This window comes from Microcaecilia unicolor, chromosome 1, assembly GCF_901765095.1.
Source record: "Microcaecilia unicolor chromosome 1, aMicUni1.1, whole genome shotgun sequence".
In the NCBI taxonomy this organism is placed as follows: domain Eukaryota; kingdom Metazoa; phylum Chordata; class Amphibia; order Gymnophiona; family Siphonopidae; genus Microcaecilia; species Microcaecilia unicolor.
Genome location: NC_044031.1, coordinates 19,681,034 through 19,688,634, shown reverse-complemented (window position 1 = coordinate 19,688,634; position 7,601 = coordinate 19,681,034).

Here is a 7,601-nt window from a genome sequence, read left to right as displayed (position 1 = left end):
TCCTTCAATCAGAGAGGCAGTTTAAAGTGTGCAGAGATTTGCATACAGCACTGATAACACAGTGGAACTAATAACTGTAAGCATAGACAAAGGACTTGGCAAAAGCAAAAAAAAACAATCTTCACTTTCACATAAAGCCTGACCAAAATCGGAATTTTTGGTTTCTTCGGAAACTGAATCTGCAATTGAAATTGGCTGCTAGGTTTCAGCAGAAACCAAAATTTTAAATAAAAATGCCCCCCCCCTCACACACCCAACCCAAAAAGCCTACCTCACCAGCGATGGTCACCCCCCTCCGCAATTACACCCCGCACCTTGTGATTACCCTAGCCCTGGTGGAATCCTGCTCAGAAGGAAGGGATCCCCAGAAGCTTAGCCGGTGGTGGGAGGCAAGGCTGGTGGTTGGGTGGTTGGGAGGTGGGGATAGTGCTGGGCAGACTTATACAGTCTGTGCCAGAGCCGGTGGTGGGAGGCGGGGCTGGTGGTTGGGAGGCGGGGATAGTGTTGGGCAGACTTATACGGTCTGTGCCCTGAAAAAGCCAGGTACAAATCAAGGTAAGGTATACACAAAAAAAGGCACATGTGAGTTTATCTTGTTGGGCAGACTGGGTGGACCGTGCAGGTCTTTTTCTGCCGTCATCTACTATGTTACTATGTTACTATGTATAGTGATCTCTTACCTTGCGCTCTGCTCCAGTAGAAATGACTGCCGAGACTTCCCACTGCAGTCTCGGCAACACATTGCCACCTGAGCAACGCACAGGGCAGGAATGAGTGGAGTTTGTTCCTGCCCCTGACCACTAGACTGAGAAGGGACTACCGATGTCAGCCATGGGGAGGGGGACCAGGGTTGATCGTGGTGGGGGGGTGGAGAGTTTTGGTTTCAGCTAAACCGAAATTTGGTCGGCCTCTACTTCCACAGGTACTGAGGACCCTGTGGGCATTCTGTCACCATGCCACCCTTGAAGGCAACACCCAGAAGACTTATAAAGAGAAATCCTATAACTGGACATGTACCGTTACCCAGGCCTTGTTTGTATAAGGGCACAGAATAGCGCATTAATGTGCATAATTGCTATGGCTTGTAACTGCTATGGAGTATACACATGGATGGAGGTAAATATAGAGACCAATGAATTAATAAGATTATTCAGTGGATTAAGTGATAGACTGTAATGGCTGCATTTTGGTGCTATTCTTAGAAATAAAAGAAGCAAAATTGAAGGTAGAAAGAAAGGAATCTTTATTTCTTACTACAACAGGGGCTTGTATAACTGGCAGGCACTAAGAATCATACAAAACCGAGCAATTGCAAGAGAAATAGTAATTATATCTTATGTTGCAGAAAGAGGAAGAAGGGGTAGGAGCTTTTAGAGGATACCAATGACAGGAAATATCGTTAGCTGTGAGTTTGCAGAGAAGTTATAAAGGCGAATGAAAGAAAAGAAAAAGGGCGAAAAATATGAAAGAATACAAAGGATATAAAGTTCTCAGCTGCAAAAATATTAATTCTCACCAATACAATAATACAAAGAGAAGAAGGTGTCTTTCCTGGGAATTATTCCTGCTGAGCAAGGATATGAAGCTTCTCTTGCTAGCCAGGCTATTTCAGTCTCAAACCAATCACGGATGGGACGGGCGGCGAGCGGACAAGTCACTGACAAGTCTCTGCTCTCTCAGTCCGGTCGGCGATGGGGGCGTGCGCGCCGCTGACTCGGCATTTAATACAGCTGCTCAACCCGCCTCCGCGGGGCTTCTATTAGTCCATTTAGTCTGGTTACCGTGGTACCGCATGTGAAACTGGCCAATCAACAGCCGCACAAAAACCGCCCAATCGCGCACCACGGCCGCGCGAAAACAGCCCAATAAACCGCACCCCGCATCATTCAAAAATTTCCCGCATCCCTCGCTTTAAAACCACCCAATTGGGCGGGAAAACCGCCCACCTGGCAACACTGATTTCAGAGTCTCTTTGTCTGCTTAGTACTTTTATAGGACTGTAGTTCCCACCCACCTCTCTCTTGTCCTGCACCAATCAGAAGTCCCGCATGCTCACCTAAGGATTGTGATAGGTGTATTGGGGTCCTTGCCACACCTCTGCTCAGTAAATTATATTTCTAACAAAACAGTTGGGATCATGGTTGCCAGATGGGCGGTTTTCCCGCCCAATTGGGCGGTTTTCCATGACCCGCTGCGGGAAATTTCTGACCGCTGCAGGTTGCGTTTTTTTAGGCTATTCTTTTTTTGGCGGGGGTTTTTTTTCCTCCGCCGGCTGCGGTTTTTCGCGCCACGGGGGGCGTGGTTAGTGACGTCGGAGGGGTGGTTAGTGACATTGGGGGAGTGGTTAGTGACATCGGGGGTGGGGCTGGTGATGTCAGGGCGGGGCTGGTGACAGCAGGGGTGGAGCTGATGACGCCAGGGGCGGGGTTGATGGCGGCAGGGGTGGAGCTGATGACGGCGGGGGTGTGGTTGATGATGGCGGGGGCGGGGTTGATGACGGCGGGGGCGTGAACTTTTTGGGCGGGTTTGGGGACTGGGTAGTCGGCAACACTGGTTGGGATGTCATGGCAATGGGGGTCTTGTCAGTTTGTGGTCAGACAGAAATTCCCATCTTGCAACTGTCAGTGAAAACTCACAGGAACACAAACAGAAATAAGCTGACCCCCAAAAAAGGCCAGAACAATAAAAAAAAAAAAAGTCTCCCTGGAGTATTCCTTACTAGGCTGTCAATATGTATAGGTTGGAAGAAAGGGGTAGAGATTTTTGAAATACCTCTGTGGAATTAATGTACTGGAGGTGAGCTTCTTTCAAATGAAGGGAAACTCTGGAATGAGAGGGCATAGGATGAAGTTAAGAGGTTATAGGCGCAGGAGTAATCTAAGGAAATACTTTTTCACAGAAAGGGTGGTGGACACGTGGAATGGCCTCCCGGTGGAGGTGGTGGAGATGAGCACCGTGTCTGAATTTAAGAAAGCGTGGGACAGGCATATGGGATCTCTCAGGGAAAGGAGGACACGGTGGTGGCTGTGGATGTGTCACGGTTGTGCCCATGTTTCATGCTCTCAGTCACCTCGTCCCCCCAGTGGTTAGACCTGGTGGCTGCTATGGACTGACTGCTTGCTGTTTCCCATGTTCCAGAAGATATTCCGGTCCGATCTGGATCTTCCAGCCTTCCAGATTGTTTTGAAACTAAGCAGTACCCGTACCTGGTGAACTCCCTTGTATGTTGCCTTTATTAATCACCTGGGAAGCTTTCTAGTTTGCCTTGCAACAGAGGTCCTCAGAGGAGTTTCCTTTGGTGAGAGTTAGTTGCAGTGCTTCTGTGCTATTTCCGGTTGCGGCTTTGACCCTGCTTGTTTCCTGGCTTATTCTACTGTCTGCTGCCTGCCTAAGACCCGGCTTGTCCCCTGGTTTATTCTACTGTCTGCTGCCTGCCTTTGACCCTGTCTGGTTCCTGGAATATTTCTCTGCTTGCTGCTGTCTGGGACCCCGGTGTGGTTTCTGGAGTGACCTGCTGTTTCCTGGCCGGCTGCTGATCCCTGCAGCTCTGACTTCCTGCCCTGTCCAGTAAGTCCTGCCGGCCGCCTGCACCCAGGGGCTCAACTCCTGAGGAACGGCGGTCAAGTGCATGTGAAGTTTGGCTGATTTCCTGTCTTGCTTGCTCCAGCTTGCATTGCCTCGGCTGCAGTTGCCGTCTGGTAGTTCCAGTCCTGGGTTTGCTGGTACGTCTGTTCTGCCTTGTCTTGTGTTTGGGTGATTCTCCTGCCGCTGCCGCTCCTCGGCAGTGGTCCAAGGGCTCACTAACCCAGTGGTTCCACGAGAAACCTGAGAGGATGGACAGACTGGATGGGCCATTTGGCTCTTATCTGCCATCATATTTCTATGTTTCTAGGTCATTATGTTAGGAATTTTCTACACTTGAAGCCAATTTATTAACCAAGAATGTGGGCTGCTATCAAAGTTATTCAATGCAGTTCTGAGATTTCTTTTCTTTGCACTGGGCATGATGGCTTTATTCAGTACTAGTAAAAAAGGCCCGTTTCTGTCAGAAATGAAACGGGCGCTAGCAAGGTTTTCCTCGGAATGTATGTTTGAGAGAGAGTGTATGTGAGAGACAGAGAGTGAGTGAGTGTGTGCCCCTCCCCCCTCCCTTTATGGTCTGAGGCTCCCTTCCACCCCCACCTTTCTGGTTTCAGGACCCCCCTCACCCCCTCCCTCCAGCCACCCATGTCCAGCAACCCTCCTGCCCCCCTGCAGCCACCCATGTCTAGCGACCCTCCTGTCCTCCTGCCCCCCCCTACAGCCACCCATGTCCAGTGACCCTGCTCTCCCCTGCCCCCCTGCAGCCACCCATGTCCAGCGACCTCCTCTCCCCCTGCCCCCACCTGCAGCCACCCATGTCCAGCGACCCTCCTCTCCCCCTGCCCCCCCCTGTAGCCACCCATGTCCAGTGACCCTCCTCTCCCCCTGCCCCCCCTCCAGCCACCCATGTCCAACGACCCTGCTCTCTCACCTGCCCCACCTTCATCCACCCAGGTTGTGTAGCGAATTCTTTGGGGCAGACAGGAAAGATCCCCTGTCCTGCCTGCCTGCTGCTGGTGCTGGCGCTGATGCTCCCCCATTGCTGGATCGCTGTTCAAAATGGCCGCCAAGACTTTCAATCTGCCCAGCACTATCCCCGCCTCCCAACCACCAGCCTCGCCTCCCAACCACCGGCTCTGGCACAGACCGTATAAGTCTGCCCAGCACTATCTCCGCCTCCCAACCACCAGCCCCGCTTCCCACCACCGGCTCTGGCACAGACCGTATAAGTCTGCCCAGCACTATCCCTGCCTCCCACCACCGGCTCTGGCACAGACTGTATGTCTGCCCAGCACTATCCCTGCCTCCCAACCACAAGTCCCGCCTCCCACCACCGGCTCTGGCATAGACCATATAAGTCTGCCCAGCACTATTCCCGCCTCCCAACCACCAGCCCCGCCTCCCGATCTCGACTAAGCTCCTGAGGATCCATTCCTCCGGCACAGGATTCCTTTATGCTTATCCCATGCATGTTTGAATTCCGTTACCGTTTTCATTTCCACCACCTCCTGCGGGAGGGCATTCCAAGCATCCACTACTCTCTCTGTGAAAAAATACTTCCTGACATTTTTCTTGAGTCTGCCCCCCTTCAATCTTATTTCATGTCCTCTCGTTCTACTGCCTTCACGTAGTAAGAGTGGTTAGCATATCTGGGTTTAAAAAGTGATACAGGGTCAGACCAGTATCCTGTTTCCAACAGTGGCAAATCCAGGTCACAAGTATCTTGGAGAAACCCAAATCGTGGCAACACTCCATACTACAAATCCCAGAGCGAGCAGTTGCTTCCCATGTCTGTCAGACAATGGACTTTTCCTCCAGGAATTTGTCCAAACCTTTTTTAAATCCAGATACACTTAACCGCTGTTACGACATCCTCCGGCAAAGAGTTCCAGAGCTTAACTATTTGTTGAGTGAAAAAATATTTCCTCCTATTTGTTTTAAAAGCATTTCCTTGTAACTTCCTCGAGTAAAAAAAAATGATTTACTTCTACTCATTCTAAAGCACAGAAGAGCAGCTAATGTTGAATAAAGCCATCATGCCCAATGCTCAGTATAGCATTGACTGGCTTTGATAGCAGCCCACATTCTTGGTTTATAAATTGACTCCAAGTGTACAAAATAAACCTGGGTTGATCGATATATCAAGTTGACCATGAAAATCTAGCAGAGCACACTCATTCTGAAGTATGGTCCTCTGCCCCCGCTGACATCAACTTCGAGATCTGGGGGCAGAGGACCAGCAGAACTGACATTCCTAATATAAAGATCTAGTGAGGAATACTCCAGGGTAATGCTGTCTGATTCACTCAAAAATGTTTTGATTGGATTTGCTCATATGAATTGGTTTTTTGATTCGATTCAGCTTTATTTATTGCATTTGTATCCCACATTTCCCCACCTATTTGCAGACTCAATGTGGCTTACCTAGTTTTGTTATGACATTGTCATTACAGGGTATCAGAACAATTAGCGATGGGCAGAGATTAAGTAAGGGAAGAAAGAAGGAAGTGATAGGGTTAAGTATAGAAGATGGACTTCCATAGCTGGGTGTGTTGGTGAAGTGGATTAGTGAGGTTAGAGGTTCTCTTTGTAGGCCTTGTTGAAGAAATATGTCTTCAGAGATTTGCGGAAGTTGGTTATTTCGTCGATTGATTTCAGGTCTGTAGGTAGTGCGTTCCATAACTGCGTGCTCGTGTATGAGAAGGTAGTGGCATGCATCAGCTTGTATTTTAGTCCTTTACTGAAATATAAGGGCCCAAAGCCTCAGATCTATGCTAACATTATAACAGACTCTACTTCTCTGAAATGTCTACACTATCTCCACAATTGTTGTTCAGTATTAAAATTAAGTTCAAAACATACCCTACCACCACCATAAAAAAGGGCCATTAGGAAATGTAAAAGTAGTTCTGTCATGCAGTGCTGAAGCGAGGGCAGCTGACACTCTGGGCGGGTCACCGTGGCGCGTCCCCCCCCCGGGTGCAGCACGGCGCCCCCCCTCGGCGCGCACCCTCCCCCGGAGCGCGATCTTACTTAGTTTAGAGGTGAGGGGTGGGCGGGAGGGCCGATCCGCCCCCGAGTCCACGTCGCTGGGAGCTGCGTCGGCTCCATTGGTTCCTTGCTCTCTGTGCCCCGGAACAGGAAGTAACCTGTTCCGGGGCAGAGGAAGCAAGGAACCAACGGAGACGACACCCCCCCAGCGGCGTGCACCCGGGGCAGACCACCCCACCGCCCCCCTTTCTACACCACTGCTGTCGTGAAGATGCTTCCTTCACCCAAAAAGCAGACAAACAAGAAGAGATCAATGACATTTTTTTCTTAAAAAAATCATTAACACAGAAAAAAAAGGATGTAAGGACTGAATAAAGGAATTAAAACAAAGTTTAAAGCAATGCCCTTAATATGTAATACTTGGTAGCAATAATGAAACAGTGATGGAATATTCAAATAGCAGGTAGCCTGAACCAACAGATTTATTTTCCACTGAACATAATTAACTTTGTATGAACTTGGTGGCTAATAGGAGCAAGTTCCCACATGCCACCTTTTTCTTTTGATGTAGGCACAGGAAAAAATTATGTTAAATGCTCTCAGGTTTCAACCTAAGTAATGTTTTTATTTTTTAAATTGTACTTATAAATAGTAAGTCTGATTGTTAAGCACCTGATTCTTATAACATGTTGTCTGTTTTGGTGGCCCTTTACTAGGTGAAAACATCGCTGCACGAATACAGGGAATCCATATAACCAGCCCCTCCAAATGACACAATGAATTAAAATTTACAACTAAATTACTACTCTTACCAAATGAAACCAATACTTCCTCTGTGTACATCCGTATACTGCACAAGTCGGCATGTTTGAAAATATAAGTGAGATCATTTAAAATTGCTACCAACCCTAATGAGTGGAGGAATGGCCTAATGGTTAGAGCACTGGACTTGCAATCTAGAGGTGGCCGGTTCAAATCCCACTGCTGCTCCTTGTGATCTTGGGCAAGTCACTTAACCCTCCATTGCC